The sequence below is a fragment of the Thunnus thynnus genome, chromosome 21 (assembly GCF_963924715.1).
Source record: "Thunnus thynnus chromosome 21, fThuThy2.1, whole genome shotgun sequence".
Taxonomy (NCBI): domain Eukaryota; kingdom Metazoa; phylum Chordata; class Actinopteri; order Scombriformes; family Scombridae; genus Thunnus; species Thunnus thynnus.
The window spans coordinates 23,610,430-23,634,483 of record NC_089537.1 but is presented as its reverse complement, the minus strand read 5'-3'; the positions used below and the strand labels follow the sequence as shown (position 1 = coordinate 23,634,483).

The 24,054-nt window shown below is 39.4% G+C and overlaps 1 long non-coding RNA gene across 1 annotated transcript; it reads left to right on the top strand.

Annotated features, from left to right (window-relative positions):
- The first annotated feature begins 8,203 nt into the window (after positions 1-8,203).
- LOC137173213 (uncharacterized) lies at positions 8,204-11,645 on the top strand. Its single transcript, XR_010925131.1, has 2 exons — positions 8,204-9,629; positions 9,849-11,645. It is a non-coding gene; the product is annotated as an uncharacterized lncRNA (long non-coding RNA).
- Positions 11,646-24,054: the final 12,409 nt, after the last annotated feature.

Genomic DNA, 24,054 nt, shown 5'->3' with positions numbered 1-24,054 from the left:
AGTGAATGCTGTTTTTATCTGTGTAATGACAATGGCCACTCTACACTCCAGCGGATACTGGTCAGTTTCGTTCCACCTCATGTTTTGTACATTGATATGTTTACATTGGTTACTATGACTATTAATTAATACAACCTGAAATAACAGCTGGGGAAAGTACTGTCATTCTATATATTTATGTGCTGTACACTAGTAGAACTTACTCAGGTCCTGACCTCAGGGTAGCTGCAGCAGTGATGTCACTGAAACATTTTTTTGTTGTCTGGAAGAGTGAAGGGGCATTGTTGACTATTTGAAGCCTCACATTTAAGTCCCCCTCCACTCAAAATGTGTGTTGTTTATTGTTAATTCACTTGGATCTTTGAGCTTCACTGTGCAGAATGATGTATGTGCAGAGTGTGTAGGAGAAGAGTTAAATCTGAGTTTAAGGCATGTACATATGAGCATGATTTGTGACATCACAACTAGTTTGGAAGCCAGTCGTGGTCCAGTATGCAACTTGCACAACTGTGATGTGGAAACTTGAAGCCTCCAGTGCACATACACTGAGAATGGACTTTTCGTGAAGCAGGAAACATCTTGTGTCCAGCTGTTAAACTTTTGGAATGAAAAATATTTGTATTTTCATATATTCTGTATTTTTCAATGAGGCAGAAGAAGTAGATGTAATTGTAATAATTTCTAAAGTAATTTAAAGGGGACATATCACGTATATTTCCAGGTCTGTACTTATATTTTGGGGCTCTACTGGAATATCTTTGCATGATTTACAGTTAAAAACTCTTTATTTATCTTATAGTGACCCATTACACAGTCCCTCAGTTTAGCCTCTGTCTGAAACAGGATGAGCCCGATGAGCCCACTCTGTTCTGATTGGCCAGCTCTTGGAAACTGCCCCTCAGCAGACTTTTACCAGCCATTTCAACTAACCATGAAACAAACTATAGTAGTAGGATTTAAGTTATTTTTCTTGTTCTTTACTCTAATTATATCTTCTCAAATACATCTGTACATGTTTGATCCAGAATCTGATCTGAAATATGAGAGTGGACAACGCAAACAACACATGGAAAAACCTTAGCAACAACCTTAGCAACCGAGACTATGGAACAGATGGCCGTTAAGGGGCATGTAGGACAAGCTAAGCTTGTCTGCAAGATAGAAAACAACGTTGCAAAAGAAGCATTGGGAAGAGTCTGGAGTCCTGGCTTTTGACTTGCAGGGAAAATGTCTACCTAAATTCACCTCAAATTCTGAAACTTTGACCATGCTTAAAGGCATACTATGCAGGATTTTCCTAAAACAAAACAAAACAATATATAGACTCATACAAAAGTAATCCCTCTCAATCATCACTTATGACCCACTAGAAGTGTTCTCTCCAGAGATCCTGCCCTCTGCCTGTATTTTCTTATTTTGCTGGACGCTTCTAGGCGTCAACCTTTCGGCACTGGGTGTGTAATCCCAGCCAATAACAGAGCGCAGGTTGTGAGGTCAGGACCAGGTTACATTCTGTAGTGAGCATGTTCCATGGGTGTATTGGGCCCATAGAGTGTGCGCAGTATGTTTTCAGGAAGTGGCTTTTTTGGCTTCATGCACCACTGAGGAACTTTCATAGGAATGAATGGGGCCCCACCTCTGACGCTGTATTCAGTTCTCTTTATACATCCATGCTGTGCACACACAAAATTTGGCAATGCAGTACCTTGATGGAGGGTTGTGTGGAGGTGTGCAGGGGTGTGGGCGTGTTTATTTGTGCTTTAGAATGTAACCGCCATGAAACAATCAGAAAATAATGTTTAATTTATCTGCTGCTCGCTCTCTTCATTCACTCTCTAGCTCACTTGACCACCTCTCTCTCTCTCTCTCTCTCTATATATATATATATATATATATATATATATATACATATATATCTAACTCTCTGGTCATTCTGGTGGAGCCAGAGACAACAGGCATAGGCACCTGAGCAATGGAGCAAGTGGAGCAGCTGCACCTCTACTATTTTGGGGGGAGCGAACATGTGCTTTTGCATCCCCGTTTTTTGATCATACATCTTTGCTATTTTAAAATATTTGAGCTAGTTTAGATCAAAAATAGTCATATCTGGCCATTTCATATGTAGTATATGAATTAAAAATTACATTTGTAGCATCCCATCCTTACCTAGTCTGTTACAGCAGGAAGAACTACATAAGCGTTCTGAATATATATGTGGTTGGTTTTCAATCATTGTGCCGCAGTCAAGACCGATGTCAGACAGTCACTCTGACTCTGTTGGTGCAGACTAAAAATAAAATGTCAAAGTTTGTTGAATTTTTTTTAAACTGCCCAGCGAGTTAACAGACTTGGATCATTCTCTCTCTCTCTCTCTCTCTCTCTCTCTCTCTTACTCACTCTCACACATTCTCTCTCTCTCTGTCTCCCGCCCATTCTTTCCATGAGTGGCCTAAGTTCATTTGTTCAAACCAGTTCAGTGTATTCATAAGTGTGTTGCTCTCCTTAATGTAGAATGAAGTAACAGAGCAGACTCTGGGAGCACAGAAAGAGACTAATATTTTAAAATACAGTGCTATATAAACTGAGCTTTATTTTGAAAGAGCAGCTTTATTGGTCATGATTGAAGGCTCTATATTGCAGGAAATGGCACTTTCATGAGTTAATTAAATGAAAAATTTCCTGCCATATTTCCCTTGCCTGTCACTAATCTTGCACCCCCCACTTTTAACTATAACCAGGCACCCATGAGGAGGGGTCAACTTTGAATGCTGTGTTTACAAACACCAACTGATAAATCCTGCATAGTATACCTTTATCATAGATATCTGACATCATAAGAGCATATGAATTAACAGAAAACCAGAAAAAGCATATGTTCACTTTAACTTTTTGGTGGAAAAAACATATCAGACAGTACTTATTATTCAAAGCAAACCATTCAAACCATTATTTTTCTATGTCTTAAAACATGTCTGGAGGAGATCTTAAGCTTGGAGGGATTTGCAGTTGTAAGTTTGCAGTTGTAAGCATTTGCAGTTCTAAGTTTCAGCTTTTTTTCTCTTATTACTTTTTCAATTGCCCGAATCTAGTATCGTTTGGATAAATTGTTCCCCATAAGCCAAGACTGACATCAGTGTATTTACTACCTCAGAGGGCAAAACACAAACCATTTGTGGACTATGGCCCTCATAATCTGCCTTTTTCATGATGATTTGTCTTATCTGAATAATTAACTATATTTTCTGAAAGTGTAAAGAAAAACAGTGTCAAGAGGCTATTATTTAGTTTGTCCATCTACACATTTAGATCTCTAGTGCATCCGCTGTGTTGCTCTTCTTCTCTTCCAAAAACAACAGAGTAGACAGCCCAGAGTTCACTTTAATTAGATTTAACATGTGTTCTGGCAGAGAACAATACATCTCATAGCATTTGCATGACAATGCCCTCTAATTGTGCTTTTGCTTAATTTGTTTTTAATAGCTAAAGCAGCAGCGCCTGATTATATTCAAAATGGATCACTGTCACTAAGCATGCTCCTTTCTCTCTCTTTTTCTCCGTCTCTTTCTTTCTTGCTCTCTCTCTCTCTGAAAACTCAACCCCAAATGGCCCACATGGGGAGTTATTCACAAGTATCATTAACCCTCCTGACTCTTCATTGTGTTATTTTCCCTAGGGGAAATGGAATTCGTACTCATTTTGATGAAGAACTGCAGCAGTTCCTTTGTTTGGGCCCCAGATGGAGAAAAGCTGATACATGATTGTGTGAATGTGGTTGTGCCCTGAACTCAGAAGTAAATAGGACTGGATAATGGTCACTTCTCTTGAGCTCTTGAAAGCCTTATTCTCTCCTGTGCCACTAAACCTAAATAAGGAGCAGCAATTTAGACTGGAGTGGGGAGCTTGACACAAACTTGATGCTTGTAACTGAAGGACTGGTCGTAACCCACAAAAGCCTGGTAGTACCAAGCCATGAAAATGGTCGGGTAAAGAATGCATTGACCATACTCCGCTTCCTCCACTTCCTACATGCATGACAGGATCAGACTACATGATATTTTTTGTCTTTTGAGATGATCACTGTGTTAGATTAGGTGATCATAGAGTATGGCTCTATATCATCTAAAATCAGTATCATGATTAATTGTCACATTTACACATAAACAATTTTCTTATATTAAACACACCTGTGTACATGTTCTCTGCCCTAACAGCGGAGCTGAATTATTTGCACTGACATATAAACAGAAAATCATTGATTATCATTGAATAATATTTATTGAAAAATAGTGAAAAAAATTGAAAATTCCGATTAAAATATGTCTCTGTTTTATGTATCTTGCAATGAGTGTAGAGTGATGTAATTACAGATCCAGGGCTAAGTTGTAGCTAACTTCAGGGTTAACTCCATCAGCATATTCAGCTGCTGCAAAACAATACAGGGAACTTGGCTTGGTTGTTGAAGAGCTGAGGCATTTATTTTCTGACAAACTGTACCTCATACTGAATATAGACTGTTACATTCACTGCAGTGCTGCTAACCTGACTCCTCCACACTGAACGCTCCCAAAGGAGCTGCACTACTCTGCTATTTTTCCACTGTATTTCCATTTAGCTTCATTTTGTCCTGTATCATGTTGACTGAAGTGTGTCTATTTGACAGACAAAGACATCTTTTTTTTCTGATAAAGCTAACTCAGCCGGGTCCATGTCTCGCAAACAAGAAGTAGGCAATGTCCAAAGTTCCTGCTTTGTAACAATGTATGTACTGATTATCATTGTTGAGTAGTGCAGAAACAATTAGTCCATTAACTGATTAGTCAATCAACAAAAAAATGTAATGTTATTTTAATAACCACTTCATCATATTGGTCATTTATCAAATAAAAATGAAATGACATCATAAAGATCTCTCTGACCAAATTCAACAATTGGACTATAATTACTCAACTGCTCCCACTCCTGAACTTTTCAAGGAGAGGTCAACTCTGCAGACAGAGTTTGACTTGATGACCACCCACCATACAAAACAGCTACTACTTCAGTTTTGCTCTAGCCTGTATAAATATTCAAATAAGGCGGACAAGATTCTCGCCCAACAGATTAGACAGTTCACGGCCTCTACTCTGATCACAAGTGTCCATAAACACAATGGTCAGATTTCTAATGTTGAGCAGGAGATTAAGGATGAGTTTAAAATATTTTATTCCTCTCTCTATACTACTGAGGTGGTCCATGACCCTTCTAAATTCAATTCATTTTTTCAGAGCATAAATTTACCTCAAGTTAAGTGAATCATTCATGGAGCAATTGGAGGAACCTCTGTCTATGGAGGAAACCAGAGCAGCTCTTTACAATATGCAAAATTTTTGAGGAATCCTTTCTATCAGGCTTCTATTTCTGTTCTACTGAAAAAGGATAATGATCCCCTTAGTTGTGGGTCATTTCTTCCTATATCACTCCTTAATGTGGATTGTAAATTACTGGCTAAGGTCTTGGCTCATCACCTAGAGTCCACCCTACCTTCTATTATTTCTTCAGACCAAACTGGTTTTTTAAAAAACATCTCTCTTTTCAAAATATTTTCCAGCTTTTAAATATCATGCATTCCTCAGATCCCAATCAACCACTATCTGAGCATTTGATAGAGTTGAATGGAGCTACCTCTTTCAGAGTCTAGTGAGATTTGGATTTGGTCCAAAATTCATTTCATGGGTAAAAATGCAATACAAGTCCCCAACATCTTCAGTGTGCACCAATAATATTGATTCCCAGTATTTTCCACAACAAATCGTATGCGATAGCTATCGAGCCTCTCGCAATCTCACTGCATTCCTCACCTGTGTTTTGTGGCATATGAAGGGGGGGAAGGGAACATAAAATATCATTATATGCTGATGATTTATTGTTATATATAACTGATCCCCAGAATACTTCGACCCACATTATGACTGCACTTGATCACTTTAGCAAACTTTCTGAGTGTAAGATTATTGTTTCAAAGAGTGAACTTTGTCCTGTAAACTCTGCTGCACAGTCTCCTACTACTTGACTCCTTTAATTCCCATTCTGTTAAGGTGACCAAAATCAACAAATGGTCTATGATTCCTCTCTTTAGCAGGCAGAATTAATCTAATTAAATTCAATACTTTGCCCAAATTTGTATACCTGTTCCAAACTATACCAATCTTTATTAACAAATCTTTTTCTTCACATCTCAATAAGATTATCTCTGATTTTATTTGGAATAAGAATCCATCTCGTATCCGTAAGAAATTTTTACAAAGACCTAGACCAGTGGGTAATATGGCTTTACCACTTTTGCATTTATGTTATTGGGCAAGTAACCTGAGAGCTTTGGCATACTGGCTTCAAACCTAGGCCAACAATGGGGCTCCTGCTTTGGTCCTGATGGAGGCTGATGCCTGCCTGCAAACATCCCTCCCAGCTTTGTTGTATTCTGCAATGCCTATTGCACCGCTCCACACTTCCGCCGCCCCTTAGTCCATCAGTCTCTAAGAATATGGGCTCAGGTGCAGAATCACTTTGGCTGGCAGGCTGGCTCGCTCTGTGCCCCAGTTGTGGCAAATCATCACTCCTTCTTCGTTTGGCATGAGAAGAGTGTTGTCTCATTTAAGGATCTGTACATAGCAGATGTTTTTGCCTCATTTGATCAGCTCAGAGCTAAATTTGATATACCAAGAGCATCTTTTTTTTTTTTTTTTAAGATATTTACAGATTTGGGATTGGGCCTGTAACCACATGGGATCATTACCTGCAGCCCCTAGTATTCTATTCTATTCCCAGCAGCTCCATCGCTGAAAGGCACAATATCTTTTATGTATATGAAACTTTCATCTATGCAGAGACAGCATTTCTTGATGCATTGTGAGAGGCATGGCAGACAGATCTGAATGTGCAATTTACAGTTGTTGAGTGGTCAGATATATTCTCAAGAATACACTCCTCATCAATATGTGCCAGGCATGACCTGAGTCAATTCAAGGTGGCACACAGACTTCATCTTAAGTCTGAATCTCAGATATGTGTCCATCGATTGAAGCAGAGAGAGGAAACATCTGGAAATTAAGCTAGCTGTGGCATGAGACTCCTATGGAAGCAGCTCTGGTCCGTGCGCACAGCCACTGTGTTGATTTCTCTCTGGGGACTGGAAGTAACAGAGCTCTTCTGTTGGGTTTTACAGCCTTAATACAAAACATCATACTCACAGGTAAGAACTGCACACATTTTACAAACAGTTGTCACAATATGAAATGATAAATTGTAGTGGAGCTTACATTTTGAATAAACTAGTTAGTTTATCATTACAGTGTGGCAATGCAATCTATCTTGCTAGTAAGATAGGCTAATATAAATTGCTACATTTCATCTCATTGTCCAGTATATTCACTAAATGGCTAGTATATGTTTAATTCAGCATGGCAGTGTAATCAACCATTCAACTACTCATTCATCAGTTAGAGTTTACACAAGAAAAGTTTGCCGTCAATGACTTCAGATGAGGAATTCATTGCCCTCACTACCTACCAGGGTTTGTGGTGCTGCTAGGACACGAGCCATGTCTGAGGGACAAGCCATGGAGCTGGCCCAGATCCCCAAGTGCCTGGGCCACTTGCAGTATTTGCAAGGCGAAAGGCTTCATTCTGAACAGGTAAATCTAACAGTTAATAAAGTTAAACACTCTGCTTCCAGTGTATAAGGTCACCTAGCTAAAACTAATGCAGTCTAATACAACAGTCCTGTGAACAAATCCTCCATTTATGAAGGTGATAATGTTAAGTTTTTGTTTAAACCTTTTCAGTGTTGTTTCAAATCTATGATCATTTTGGAGGCTCCAGATTTTACTACTGTTGAAATGTATTGTACTATACTGACAGGAATTTCTAATCTTGTGTCCATCTCATTATGTCGATGAGGTTAGGCTAAATAACAGAAAACACTGCTCTTTATAATGAAATATAGTTCAGCAGTACCACAAACTACAGCCTCCAAAATGACCATACAGTTATGCAGTTTCATAATGGAAACAGCATTGTGAACATTTGTCTTTGTATTCATTTTTTCATACTTTTGTATGTAATTTTGACTCAATCGTCTTCACTTTGTTTTGCACTACACTGTAATAACAGATTGCACCTCTCTTTGTGATGTCCTAATTTGTTTAAAACAGTTATATAATGTTTCATGATAATTGTTTTGGCTAAAAACAACACATATTGTACCTTGTTTTTTCTGAAATCATTGAAAAAGGCACCGCAGTGTGATACAACATTATTACAGCACTCAAATAACTCAGAGCTTAATCATGAGCTCTCACAGGGTCAGCCAGAGTCATGAAGCTTTAAAAACTGTTTCACATTGAATTGCTTTGTATCACATTGTACTGCTTAAAACTTGCAACTATGTGTCATAACATTACCACAGTTAAATACCTATAAATCCAAAAGCATGACAGACAATGTGCTACAAAACTTTATATTTTATTACACTTATTATAGAGATAATTACATCTAAATGTGTCAGCGCTCTTCTTGAAAGAATTACCAACCACAACCATAATAAATAAAATGTCAAACTTTAAAATAACATATACTGTTAAAGTGGTTTGCCAGGTTGATTGAAAGGCTGCTGTTCTGGACGATTGCTGGAGATAACTGTAGTACCTGCAACAACAAAACAGTTTAGGAATTATCAGTCTGATTACACAAACATGCATGACAGGTTTACCTATATTTTCAAATTATTATTTTTTACAGAAATATTGTTAAAAATACTTTGCAGTTTAGGCAAACAAGAAACAGAATCTCAGTTTCATGTTTTCTGCATGAAGGAAATCTTTCTATTCAGATGTGTCTGGGAAAAGTGAATCTGGTTATTAAAGTGCAGCTCCTTTGGTTTGGTGTAGGAGCCCTACTGGTTTATTTAGGTGTGTGGCATGGCTGTCATTATAGACAATGTACAGCATACGGACGTAGCAGTGAGAGAGGCCGGACTGTCCCCATACAAAGTGTTTTGCACACACTTTAAACCTTGCATCACAAGCGGGTTTGAACGTATGCCGCATCAGCCATCTACTTGAGGCGTGTAGCAGTGTTTTTTCACCGCAGTTCAACTACCACAGCTGTGCTGGCCTCCAAACAGAATGAACCTGCTAGTACATAAACTGATCATGGATGTGGTCGATATGATTGAGCGCTACCTGGAGCAACAGCAAGCAGTGCTACTGAGTGATGAAGTCAGGCATAACTTATGTGACATAGATACTCTGGACCCAGCTGACATCACAGACTCTGAGGACATAGTAAGGCTTCTCTTTCCGCTGAAAAAAAGCAACCACAGGGCTGCGTGATGAGTCTCGACCTACAGTCTGTCATTGTGCCCCTCAAGCACATGATCGAATAGAGCATGGCACAGTGTGATGAAGACTACACCACCATCGCCCAAATGAAGAGAGCCATACTGAAGGACTTGACAGACTGATATCAAGGGAAGTAAAACTAGTTTCTACTAGAAAGCGTTGGACCCCATTTTCTGGAGCTTGCACCAGCTAGACGACAGAGGGAGGAAGTTTTCAGCAGTCGAAGTCGAAAGCAACACAGATGCATTACCAGGTATTTATTTAAATATTTAAATATTCTTTGTGTGTGTGTGTTCAGGTAACTTGTGTGTATGAGAGGGAGAGAGAGTGTGCCTGTGTGCAGGGCTTGCCTCTGATGCTCTGTTGCTTTTATGAAAAGAAACAAGATGAGGCATTTAGGAAGTTTTATCTACCTCTGCTTGCTTCTACAGAACCCTAGTGAAACAGAAGGGGAAGGAGCAACGCCGGGCAGCCCCACACATGCAGCAGGACAGACTGAGACTAGTGATGGCCTGCCACACACAGCACATGGAGCTGAGGAGGAACAATCTCCTCCTTCCAAAAAGACAGCACTTGAAGATCTCCTTGAGGATTCTTTCCCTGAAGGACTGGGACAGTGCACCACCCCAACATTGGGATTGAGGCTGAAATTGACTTGTACCGCAAAGAGACCTCGATTTTACTCTCTGTCCTCTCAAGTGGTGGAGAGACAATGCACGGTTTTACCCACTGCTGTCAGCCATGGCCAAAACATATCACTCTGTCCCAGCACCCTCAGTACTGAGCAAGCAAGTTTTTCCTAGAGCAGGGGACACTGTAAACATCTATCTGATGATGATGAGTGAGTGAGTTTGAGTTAACTTGTTTTTTGTTTGTCTGTTTGAGTTACTTGAATAGCTAAAGTGAAGGTTGATTTATTGTATTGCAAGATCTGATTATTTTATTTCTTGTTTGTTATTTGATTTGTGAGATGCAGTTGCACTAAGAAAATGCCTACTTTCTGAGTAGGAACTGAACTAGATGTTCCTGTTCCAGTTTGTGACTGACTGTCAGACTTGACTCCATGTTTTTGGCACTTTAAAATAAATGCCTGCCTAGTCTTCTAGGTAGGGAGGTAGATAGTAGCATAGGGGGTACTGAAAAACACTGATGTTCCACTGTGAGTGTGACTTGTGACTTGAGTGTTTTGTTTACAGGACCCAGCTGCTGCAATAATATTTCATTTTATTATTTTATTTTATAAAAGAACTGCTACTGACTGCTGCATTGTTTTTGTTTTGCAATTGTACATGGTGCAATCATTGCCAAAGACAATTCAGACAATTTTTTGCACATGCTTAGGTCATGGCTGACTACTTTTATTTTATTTTATTAAAGAAGGAAAGCAGAAGCACTTTAAGTTAAAAGGAAAAATAGTCAAGGACGTTTTTTCAAGTCATCATATTTCTTTTTTTCTCAAATATCATTATAAATATCGTATCATGGACGTTTATCGTGGTATTATTGTACTGTGGGTTTTTGGTATTGTTACATCCCTAGTAATTGGATTTAACTTACAGCAAAATGCCATCCCTGTTTTTCACAGCTGGTCTGTGGACATGATAGATATAATCCAGGTCTCATGCACAGGTGGGCTGAAGGAGAACCTCTTGGAAGTGTACATCAAGATGTGGTTGTGAAATGACTCCAGTTCTGCAGTTGATTTTCATGTAGCACAAATGGCAAATTATAAAACACTTTTAACATATTTTCTCTAATAGATAAAGGATAAAACACATATTTGATATGTCCAAAGTGATCCATGTGATTGTGAACACACACTTTATTAGTGAAAATGCAGAACTATTCACTTATCTGAAAGGCAAAACTTTTCCACATCCCTCAGCCACAGATCAGGGTTCTGTGTGCAGTCTTGCTCAGTCCAGATGTTGTTGTGGTTCTCGGGCAGCTGTCTGTGACAGGTGGCAGGTGACATGGTGCAAAACACAGTGACTGAAATCACAGACAATTTGGACAAAATAAGAAAGTTCAAAAACTAATATGACCGTCAATGTCAATAAATAATAAAAATCAATAAAGGCCAATATCTGCAGTAGTAAGACTTAAATCAAACTAATCTTGTTCCCAGTTGTTGCAGTAACAGGCTGGCATGATACTTTTCACAGCTGATGTGATGAGCACCATTTTTAAACACAGACTGTGATGCTATCATTTGCTATTACAAACACTGCATACCTTTCAATTAAACATCTGTTCTGTTTTACTTTCACTCTGTGTGTTCTCTGTGACTGGCAGCGTGTCCAGGTATATGTGTATTTTTATGGAGGTTTTTGAGCTGCAGGCGGCCGTGCAGCTCAGGTCGGGTTTGTCTCTTTCTGCTGTGCACCGGTGTTTACTGGAGGTGGGGTTTTCTCTTGTAAAACCTACACTCTCTGTTTTAAAACACATGTCTGATAAGGAATAAAACTGAACAGTTCACAAGAGGAGAAGGATGCACTGCATGCCTCTGACGGCCCATATGACAGGTGCTCTTTAGTGGAGCAGGTAAAAGTACAAAAAACAAAATCCAGGAAGTCTTGCTAGATATTTGTCCTTAAGTGGTGCAGACGACCATGGAAAAATACTTGATTGACTATGCTCAAACAATAAATTCACTGAATTATTTTGCTGAAGATGGAGTGCCTTAGTTTTTTTTTTCCATGGTTATCTGCACCACTTAAGGACAAATATCTAGCAAGACTTCCTGGATGTTTTTTTAATGAATAAAACTCAGTCCTGACTGTGGCTAGATCATTGTGTAAACTGAGGAGAGTAACACAAGCCGCACAAACTGGTGACCAACAACCAGAGCCCCAGGATACTAAAACCCATTCAGCTGGTGAAAATGAAAAAATATAACTCACTGATCATTAATCAATTCTGCTCTAATACTTGAAAGTGACAGCAGAACGGGGGGCTTGTGACTTCGTTTAGGAGGTGTTAGAAGTCTAGTTTTCTCTCAGACCACTTGAACAATATGCTGAAAGGTTATTATGGAATTTTTTCCCAATAACGCCAAAAGTAAACTGCCCACCCCAGCATTGACGATTCTTGTAACAGATGTAAAATCTCTCCTGCAGCACTAGCTCATACATTCTAATTTTGCCCAAAGCTCTCAGGTTACTGGTCCTCCATTTTTGATGCCCTATCCAAGATACTTGAAAGTCCAATAGATCTAAACCCTCTTACAGCCATTTTTGGTATCCAATGTGAGGACAATCATCCTCCCAGGGCCCAGTCAAATTGCAAAACTTATGTCACTCTTTTAGCCAGAAGACACAGCTCTGAAGGCCAAAAGACCCACACATTAAATGCATATTGTGAGGGAAATTATACATACAACGCGTATGATCAAGTTTGAATATCTTTTATTGCACGTCTGTTTATACAGTTAATTTTCACTATTTACTTCTGTCTAATTCCACTGTGTTTTGATTATTCTGAAATCTTAGCATGTAGTCTTTAACCAAGAGAGCTTTGGGAGTGTGAACAAAGTATAACTGATTCAGAGAGGTCAAGGCTAAAGGTGCAGATAAGATGTCTGGTCCGCTGTTCCCAGCGGATGCAAACTGTATGAAAGGCCTCTCAGCAGTTGCAAGAAACTCCTTGGAAAGAGAAACCTAAGTTACAAGACAATGGTTTAGCTGTTGATTTTTAATTGCTTCTGAGAAATGAGACATGCTTTATAGCTTTCGTTTAGGTGGCCATATAATCTGTGTTTTTCTCTGCCTCTTTGCTCTCTGCCTGACACTGGCATTGAGCCAGTGTGCACACGTGACACTCTGAGCAGAAGTAAAGTGTGACAATATTGTAAGACAGTTTGTCTCATTCCTATTTGTCAGAGTGGAATTGCAAAATTGCCACAACACATATCAAAGCACATGATTTTGCATGCAGTTTCCAAACATCTCAAACTTTCAGCCTTCCTAAACTTTTATCTTGTGATTGACATCAAACTTGAAAGTCGTCACTTTTCCCAAAACAAAGCTTTTGAGAGCTGTGGGTAGGACTAGGCAATAATTATCGGTTACTATCTGTTACAATTGTTATGGAATTTTCCATCTTTAGGGGTTACAAATTGAGTGACAAATTGGGTCAAAACTGAGCCTTGAGGTCACACTGTAATTCTTAATCTCTCCTCAAGACTTCAGCTGTCTGTGATGTTTTGGTGAAAGCAGAAACCTCTCTGATAAAGAGTTTATCAGCATTGCCATAGTAAGCCAAGGCCAGAGAGGACCCTTCTAGACAACACAGATAGGTGGAATGTGTGGCCAAAATGTGTTGACAATGACCTGAGGCTCAATGCAACGTGACTTAAGATGTCATGGGTAAAGTGCAGTCCTTTGTTTACAAACTAGTGAACCAATTAGACTAATTTTTCATATTGTAGGCCGATCTGCTTGGGTTAAAGACTAAAGACTCAGACTTTCAGAAGACAGAACGGAAAGAGACAGCATCCCAGTTACAACAACTTGGATGTTCGCTGTTTATGATTCTCCTTGATCAAGTATGGTCAATAAACATCTTCAGCCCTCAGACATCAAAGCCTTCTGTGTGCTTCTCTCCACTGAAGTGTTGACCATCGCTCAGAAATATCCACAACAACAATAAGTGTGTGTTTTCAACATCATGAATTTTAATTGTAACAAAGAATGCAACAAAGTTGCTCACCTCTCTCCCAGACATAGAGAGGTGCACCAGTTTACAGATAACCATTTACAAAGTTTCAAACCTGGAAAACAAACTAATACATAAGGAGAACAGTGACAAATTTGAAACTCTGAGAATGTGTTGGAGAAACACTAAAAAGAGTGCTGCAGTCGTGAAGAAGGAAAACTTGAATAAAAAATAATGTTTGCAGAGATAGGAAAAATGTTTTTCAGCCTATCAAAACATTATTCAAGCCTTCAAAATTTACTTTCAATCTTGCAAAACCTTTTTTATTAGATTTCAAGCTTTCAAACACTCAGTTTCAACCTTTTGAAGCTTCTTATTTTTTCAGTTTTGAAATATGGCATGATATTCATCCCATATGCACTCAGTCATTTAGCACTTACCCTGCATGGCACTGTGGTATTCCAGCCCAAGCCAGCGCAGCACAGATTTTCACCCCTCTCAACAATAACACTGATTGTCTCACGGAGAGCAACACAGAGGTAGAAAATAAACATGACAGAGTGAGCATGCTTGTATTCACTGGGTGATTTTGGATTTGCTGGAGTGAAGATAATCAGCGTTCATTTCTCCCATCTCCACACAGAGAGTTAGAGGATGGAAAATTGGGAGGCAACAGGTAGACACTCTAATTATTTGCCTCACTGTGAAAGACATTAACCATGGCTGAGAAAACAATGCAGCTGCAGAATCGAAGCAGAATATGAAGCAGTGGTTTAGTCACACACCCATTTGTAGTAACAGAAAGCCTCGCTCAGCGTCACGTCGCACTGCTCGCCATTTTTACAAAACTGATTAGAGAGGAATGAATCAGAAAGCGAGACAGAGAGACTGTTGCACTGATCATTATCTCTTCTTGTTGGTCTTTGAAGCTTCATTCAACACTGAAGCTTTTAAAACCAAAACTTATTTTTACGTGCATATTTAGTACTTTTACACTGGAAACACTTATCAAAATTATATATTAAAAATTGACTAACTGTCAATGTGCAAAGTGAAAGGAGTCACTTGTAGTGACAAAACAGCAGAGATTTATCACCCGACTTTTCAGTTCCCCCAGCGTTTTAGTCTCTTTCGGCTTGTTTTGGTTATATGTCCCACAGCTTTACTGGCTCATTCTCACCACTCTCATCAACCTTGTTTGCAGGGGCAGCAGCAGGCAGCTGAAAAAGGCTCTCAAACAGTGACTGTATTCTACCTTCCCAGCACCAAACAGCAGGCAAACAAAGTCAGTGACTAGCTAATGAACATATTGGAGCATTTAGTTGCTTAAAAGCCAGATATACAGTATTCCTCAGGTGTTAATGTAGACCAAACCAGAGCTAAAAACATTTTGGATATTGGACTTGGACAGGTCGACAGACATATGACTCCAAATAAATGCTAATATCGCTCTGAGTCTGCTTGTTGGGTAAATAAGCAATCATTTGCTTACGTGCAACAAAAGTGGCGATGCTTCAAGATTTTTCTGCTGCCCCCAAATGACTATTGTATGTATCTCATTAAAGTTTATGCCTTGGTGGCAGATTTGGAGAAATACGACCTTTGTACGTGCAGCAATGCAACTTCAAAACTGCAAAATTGACTTTACTGTACTCTGCCTCAAATCTATTGATGATTTCTGAACACTCGCAGTACAACAGGTTGTGTATATTCTCATAAAACCTTTGCTTTAAAAGTTATAAATAATGAAAACAAGGATGAATACTGAACACTAACAAGATACTGTGACTGACTGTAAACATGCTGAACACACTTATTGAACACATATTGTAATTTCTGTTGTATTTTGAAACACCATTCATTATGCCCACATTGTATGATGCTACAATTCCAAGGGCCTGTAAAGATGTCACTTTTTTCTTCACATCAACATACAAAATACATGTTGACCTTTAAAAATAAATGTAAAGGTTCACCAAGATTGAAGGAAATTGAGAATGTTTCACATATGTTTTGGAAGGAGCATTATATCAGTCCAAATCCAATATCAGATATCTCGATAGATACTTCAAGAGCTTGTTTAAGTTCCTCGTACGTTGAGTGGTGGCCAAGGATGCAGTCTCTGGTAACAAGTCAAGGATTTCAGGAATTCCCCTACCGCAACCTCCACTTTCAGCTTACCAGAGAGAACCTCCCATCCAGTCCAAAACTTGAGTAGGTTCATGAGAGACACTGCTGGAGCTAGAAAAAAAGCTTTTTACACTAACTCAAACGCATATTTAACCATTCAAACCTTAAAATGAATGTATTACCTTTCAAGGAAATTTTATTTTTACTGCTGTGAAAGAGTAACTAAATCAAAAACCGAAATCTCTGAAACCAGATATGTAATGGCATGGAATGGAAAAAGAAGATAAAGATGATCATCAATATTTGGACATGTACTAGGGCTGGGTTGCTATGCAACACAAGGTTCAGCCCAAGGACAAATATCTCTTGAAGGAAGCATAATGTGGTTTCATCATGACTTTAGGCTGTGGGCTAATGTAAAAAAATAGACTGGCCAGCCACATGATATAATGGTGAACACTAATTTGCACTTACATTACCAGTGACTCCCTTATGCTGTGTCATCATTCATTGACGTCTACATAATGGGAAGTGTATGGATATGACATACCCGTTTCAATGAAATACCAAAGGTACATTCCAATCTTGGCTCATCTCAAGGGGAAATTCCTCGTCGTCATCCTCAACTGACTCAGTTGTTGGCCAGATGATCAATCTGTGATCAATCATGATGTAGTTGTCACAGAAATTTGACATTCATTATTTTCAATTAAAATATAGTTCCACCACATCAGAACAGTGCATCTCAGGAGGACAGCAATATACAGTATGACAAAAGTCAGTACACCCTTTATCAATATCACTAAAATGTAAAGTAATTACAAATCCTGTCAGTTTAGTAAAACTTTGTTTTTAGTCAAAGCACAAAAACATTGAAGATAATTAAACTGTAACTAGTGCAGCGCCCACTCAAAATGTGCCTCTTGGGAACAGGCAGATTGCTTGGCCTCCAGTATCGCTGCTTCAACGCATAGAAAAATGAATACTGTTGATCTCTCTATGACATTCCTATGGGCTGTGGCGGCCATTTTAGTTACATAGGTGGTGCTAGAGAGCACATTTTGGCACTTTAGGGGTTAATTTTTACATTTTATCAAATTTTTCACCAGACCTGATGTGCGTGCCAAATTTGGTGAGTTTTTGAGCATATTTGGGGAGTCAAATTTAGGTGTGATGTCCCGTAATAATAAAGGAACAAACAAACAAACAAACAAACACACAAAAAACAATAGGGTCCTCGCCCTTAGGCAAGGACTACTGTTTTACATATGTAGTCCTTGCTGTTTTACTACTGTTTTACTACTGTTTTACAGTAGTCCTTTGCCTTTTTTATATATTTTGCTAGTGAATATTGACAGCAGCAGGATGGTGTACGTGAGATTGACTCAAAATAAACTATAATTTAGTGGCTAATTGATGTGATTTTAATTTCTTTAATTTCCTCATGGTATTTTTTGACAAAAAGAAAAATAAAGAATATCACCAGCCTTCTCTTTAAAACCTATATATTTACAATCATTTACATTTCTGAATGGTATATAGTATTATCATCTGCTTTGACCCAACCGGTCAAAGCAGATGGCCGTCCACCAAGAGCCGGGGTCTGCTTGAGGTTTCTACCCGTTAAAGGGGAGTTTTTCCTTACCGCTGTCGCTAAGTGCTTGCTCATGGGGGAATTGTTGGGTCTCTGTAAATTAAAGAGTACGGTCTTGACCTGCTCTATGTGAAAAGTGCCTTGAGATGACTTCTGTTGTGATATGGCGCTATATAAATAAAGATTGATGAGATTGATGATATTTATAATCATTTTGTGCGTTAGCGGAAACTTGGCCAAGTATGGTTTGATTCTGTAAATTATCTGCTGGGAAATGTCAATTCCCAGCAATATCTGCTGTTAATGTCAATCTAATATTGACATTTACAGCAACTTTATAAAAATCAGCATTTCATGGGTTCAAAATGGCTCAACTTGTCATCCGCTGTTAAAAAACAGCCCTGAAAAGGCCAATGCTGATGTAGAGTCAACCATTTGTGAGGTCTCTACATCATGAAATTTACATAAATGGTAGAATGATAACCCTGGCCTCCCCCAACCCTGTGCTCATTTTCAAATATATGCTGATTGAGACAGTTTTAGCGTCAGGAGCTAACGGCAGCTAACAGCAGTGCTGGCCTGCTGGAGGGGGTCTCTCTGTCTGTGACTGTCTGCAGGAGGAGGGCTGCTGGCAGCCACAAAAACACCAGAAATCCTCCTCACATCTCATCCTGCAGCTCTTCAACTCTCCAGCGGTTATCAGCTGGTAAAATCTAGTTGAAAAATGTGCAACAGGAGCTCCGGTGAAAGTCTTCCTGAACCTGTCTGCTGCGGAGCAGAACTGTTGAGGTGCAGTAAGTCAGGTTCAGTAACAGCTCAGGTCACTCTGCAGTTTTACATTTAAAAAAAAGATTTTACCAGCTGAGAACTGCAGCAACAAACAGCCGGAAAGTTAAACAGCTAAGGGACAAAATGCGAAATGACTTTTGGCTCATTTAAATGTCGTTGCACTATTTGTCTTCCTCTCGTTACTATTATATGTCGCTGAGCAACTTCTGGTGTCCTGCCAATGGATGTATTATCAGAGCTGGATACCGGACAAAAAATGGTGCCTATTCAGTCCAATAAGAATTGCTCAGCTGGCTCATACACCAAAAAAAGTTTCTAGCTTCCAGGTTTGCTTCCGCGTTGTGCGGCCCACCGAATATGCGCAGTATGTTTCTCCCACTGGTCCAACCCGCAAGTTCCCACTCTGCCTGTAAACTTTACATTGTGACAACATCACAGATTTTTAAATCACTTTTCTGGACATGAGGAAAGTTTTACAAATATAAAACCTCCATGGATCAAAAATTCATAATAGAAAGAGTCATAATTGATGTTGTTTGCCTGTCAACAGTTTTACAGACGTCTCTTTCACAATGGTGGTCTATGGGGAAAATGCTTTTTGGGCCGCAGGGGGATTTTTTGCTGCGATACTGTAAGTGACCACTGGGAAAAATTGTCTGCAAGGTTGAGTGGTGGGGCCCTATAACCCACCCCAACACCCCCTCCCCAACCCAACTCCACGACCCCCCTCAGCGCCTTGACCACTTTTTAGCATTTTTCAAAATTATTCAGTGGGCGGAGGTAAGCTCATTTGCTCATCAGTTCCGTCCATTGATGTGTCAAGAATGTTGATGATTTCACACACATCTACATTCTGAGTGTTCTTAACTTGAAGAACTATTGCACATTCTCACTCATTTGGTACCTGATCGCTCAGCTGTCCAAACCTTGTGAACCGACGTATACGTTCATTGCGTTCGACAAACCTGTTTACCGATTGTTTACTTTACTGATTGATTGTTTTTTTCTCTCTGTGGAAAACTGACATCTCTTAAAAATGGACACCAACGCTGTCTTTAAACGAGTCCAACAAATGAGACCATCCTCTTTCTCTGAGGAAGAGCGATGCCGCTACCAAGCAGAAGTAAGTCACTGTCAAATGTAAAGGTGCACTGTTCAATTTAATGTTATATTTGAGTATAATATGTTGTTTCTGTGAGTTGATTGTTTGCTGAATCTGTCTTGCAGAAAATAATGCTCAGGCAATTTGTGCTCCTGAAGCAGCAGGATCAAGTCCCCGATCATTTGACTGTCAGACAGATGAAGACCTGGCTGCTGACAAGAAGGAACTTTGTGGAGGAGTAAGTCAAACTGACCGTTTATTTAACTCATACACTGAAAACTAACTTATTATATTACAGCTTTTTTACAAACACATAACAACTATAGAAAATAATACAATATTTTTTTTATTTTTACAGGTTTCAGGAAATGATGATGATGAATGATGATGGCAGACTCGAGATAAAACATCTCCTCATGGCTGAACTGGTGAGTAAAATATAGTGAATCTTCAGACTGCAGTGTGATATGTAAACCTGTATGTAACACTAGTCTACTAGTGAGCGAGGAGATTCTGTCTCAGTCAAATCGAGCAGGAGGTCCAGGATGAGCTGGATGAGGAGAAGCGGCTTTCACAGCTGCTGAACAGGAAGGTCACACTGGAGGGCCTTCAGATGTTTGTTACATTCTTCCGACCAAAAGCAGAGAAGGCTGTGCGAACATATCTACCGTCACTGTTCAGCAAGCTGCTGAAATATTTTGGTGGATCTCGCATTCCTCCTGTCTCTTCAGGGGATGCGAAAACAGGACAGCACTTAGAGCTCCAGCAGAGCACTGCACCAGTCATCCAGGAAGTGATAAACACCACTCTTAAGTTCCTCCTGGAGGAACCAGAGTCTGCAGACCAAATTGAAGCAGCCAGCATTGTGGTTGGGAGACTGCTGAGTGACTCAGCAGCTCCCTGTCTGCCTCAGTATGGACCTCTCTCTGCAGCTCGGGGTCTGCACTATAGCAGCAAGATTCATGGTCAGATCCATCTTTAAGGAGTTTGACCATCACTCCAGGACCTTCCATATAATGGACTATGATGACAGCTTGTTCTCTGCAAGAGAGGACGTCATCTTTGCAATCCAGGATATGGATAATAGAATGCAGACTGCCGCATGCAGACCTCAGCCTCAGCTCAGCACGTCGGAAGGACCACAAGAGGGACTTCTGGAGGAGAAGGAGGTTTCTCCAGAGGTCTTGCTGGATGAGACTACCACTGTGAAGACATCCATGTTGAGATTGGAGGCCAGCGTGATCATTCACATGGAGCCAGAGCTGGACCAAAAAGATGGACTTCTGGAGGAGAGGGAGGCTTCTCCAGAGGTCTCGTTGGATCAAGTAACAGCCACTGTGAGGACATCCTTATCCTCAAGACTGGAGACCAACGTGATTGTATACATGGAGCCAGAGCTGGAAGTCCTGCAGGAGGAGTTGGAGGCTGAGGACTTTGGAGTTAAGAGAAAGATGATGAAAAAGAAGAGAGTGCGTGCCTTCTTCCGTGGCATTTGGGGGGGCAATGTCATGCTGCTTCCATTGTCCCTCTGAGGACTAAATCATATCAATCTCTGTGCCACGGAAGATCAAAAAGAGGGACTTCCTGAGGGGAGGGAGGCTTCTCCAGGAGTTGCTGACACAGAGAACCAAAAAGAGGGAATTTGGGGTGTGTGTGTGTGTTTGGGGGGGTTAATCAAAGGTTTCCTCCACAGAGGACCAAAAAAAGAGAGACTTCTGGAGGAGAGAGAGGCTTCTCCAGAGGTTACTGCCACAGAAGATCAAAAAGAGGGACTTCTGGAGGAGAAGGAGGCTTTTCCGGAGGTCTCACTGGATGAGGGGACAACCACCGTCAGGGGACGACCACGATCAAGTCCCTGCTTTAACTGTCAGACAGATGAAGACCTGGCTGCTGACAGGAAGAAACATCATGGAGGAGTAAGTCAAATTGACCGTTTATTTGATTTATATACTGATAGAAAACTGACATATTATATTACAGCTTTTTTACAAACACGTAACAGTTAAGAAATCATTTTTTTATTTTTACAGATTTCAGGAAATGATTGGGAGACTAGAGACAAAACATCTCCTCATGGCTGAACTGGTGAGTAAATATAGTGAATCTTCAGACTGTAGTTTGATATGTAAACCTGTATGTAACACTAGTCTACTATAAACCTTTATTATCTTACTGTTGAGACTAACTGAGTGTTGTTGACAGGCCTGGACCACAGCAAGGAGATTCTGTCTCAATCAAATGGAGCAGGAGGTCCAAGCGGAGCTGGACGAGGAGAAGCAGCTTTCACAGCTGCCGAACAGGATGTCTCACTGGGTGAGTAGACAACCACTGTGATGACTTCCATGTTAAGACTGTAATATCTGTCTGTAATGCTTAACTGCATTAAATAAACTAGAGCAGTAATGTTCAAAATGTGCCTACTTCAATGCATAGAACAATGAATAGAGTTGATATGATGTGTGAATGAGTAAATACACCAACAACATGAAAGAAACTAACGTTCTATTATACACAGATTATATAAATAATATATAGTACTCTGATAGTAAATACGTGCTCTCTTCTCATTTCAAGTAAAATAAGGGCTGCATTTAAAAATGAAATAATATGCACCCTAAAACAAAGTGGATCAATTATATTGGGCTCTTAGATTGATCTTATTTTCTGTGCCTTCACTTCGGATTTGAGTGGGTATGTTTGCCCAAAAGACTTGCATTTTGTCTGTAGTGGTGCTTCACAATTACCACAGTCTCGGAGCAAATGAGATAAACTTGGTTTTGAACAATTACTGAATTTATATCAGCATATCTTGGAGGCAGTACTTGTCTTGGTCCACATTCACTACAGAAACAATACATCATGAAACTAATGAATCAAATATTTAATTCAAACATGTAAATTTTACCTGTATCCTTCCTCTGAATCAACAAGTTTGTCTCTTCAATTGTTGTAGAGCTGCAACTAATAGTTATCGATTAATCTACTAATTATTTTATAAATGAATAGGATTTTTTGTCTATAAAATAAAATAATAATATAAAATGTCAGCATATGATTTGTAGGTCTTGATGAGACGAATAATATGGTTTTGGTTTGATCTCTCTATGACATTCCTACGGGACGTGGCCGCAATTTTAGTTACATAGGTGGTGCTAGAGAGCACATTTTGACACTTTAGGGGTAAATTTTTACTTTTTATAAAATTTTTCACCAGACCTGATGTGTGTGCCAAATTTGGTGAGTTTCTGAGCATGTTTAGGGTGTCAAATTTAGGTGTGATGTTCCGTAATAAGAAAGAAAGAAAGAAAGAAAGAAAGAAAGAAAGAAAGAAAGAAAGAAAGAAAGAAACAAACAAACACACGAAAAACAATAGGGTCCTCACCCTTAAGCGAGGACTACTGTTTTACAGTAGTCCTCTGCCTTTTGGGCTCGGTCCCTAATAATTGTGGCTACAAAGGGAAGCCAAAATGCAGTTTATAAGGAAAGCCATATTATAAAACCTGAAAAATAATTGCTGTTGGCAAGATTGTACCTGCATAAGGCTGAACCATTTTTTTCAATCAAGGTTTGACTGAAATAAAAATCAAGTCAATTTGAAGCAGGAACAACATTTAGGTCCAAGGTGGGAGCTGGAATCACATTTTGGCAAGCAGAAAAGTGCATTTTATGGGTTGTATAACTGGTAAAAGCGACTGGGTGAGCAATAATCTTTGAAATATAACCCCATGAGTGAAACCAAATCGTTTTCAGGCAGGAAAAAACCTTACAGTCCCAGGGTAGGTGCTGGAATCACTTTTTGGCAAGTGGAAAAGTGCATTTTGTGGGTTGTATTTGTCTTTCAAATATATTTCAACAGGTGAAAAGGATTGGATGAGCTATAATCTTTAAAATATAACCCTCATGAATGAAACCAAGGAAATCTGAAGAAGAAAAAAACCTTTCTGTCACAAGGTGGGAACTGGAATCACTTTTTGGCAAGTGGAGAACTACATTTTATGGTTTTCATGTGCCTTTTAAGATATTTCAACTGGTAAAAAGGACTGGTTGCACTATAATCTTTAAAATATAACCCCCATGAGTGAAATCAACTCATTTTGAGGCAGAAAAAACCTTTCAGTCCCAAGTTAGGAGCTGGAATCACTTTTTGGCAAGTGGAAAAGTACATTTTGGGTTGCATTGGCCCTTTAAAGATATTTCAACTGATAAAAAGGACTGGGTGAGCTATAATCTTTAAAATATAACCCCCATGAGTGAAATCAACTCATTTTGAGGCAGAAATAACCTTTCAGTCACAAGTTAGGAGCTGGAATCACATTTTGGCGAGTGGAAAACCGCCTTTTATGGGTTGTAGGCCTATTGCAGCATTAAATATATTTAAACTGGTAAAAAAAGAAAAAACTGAATTGG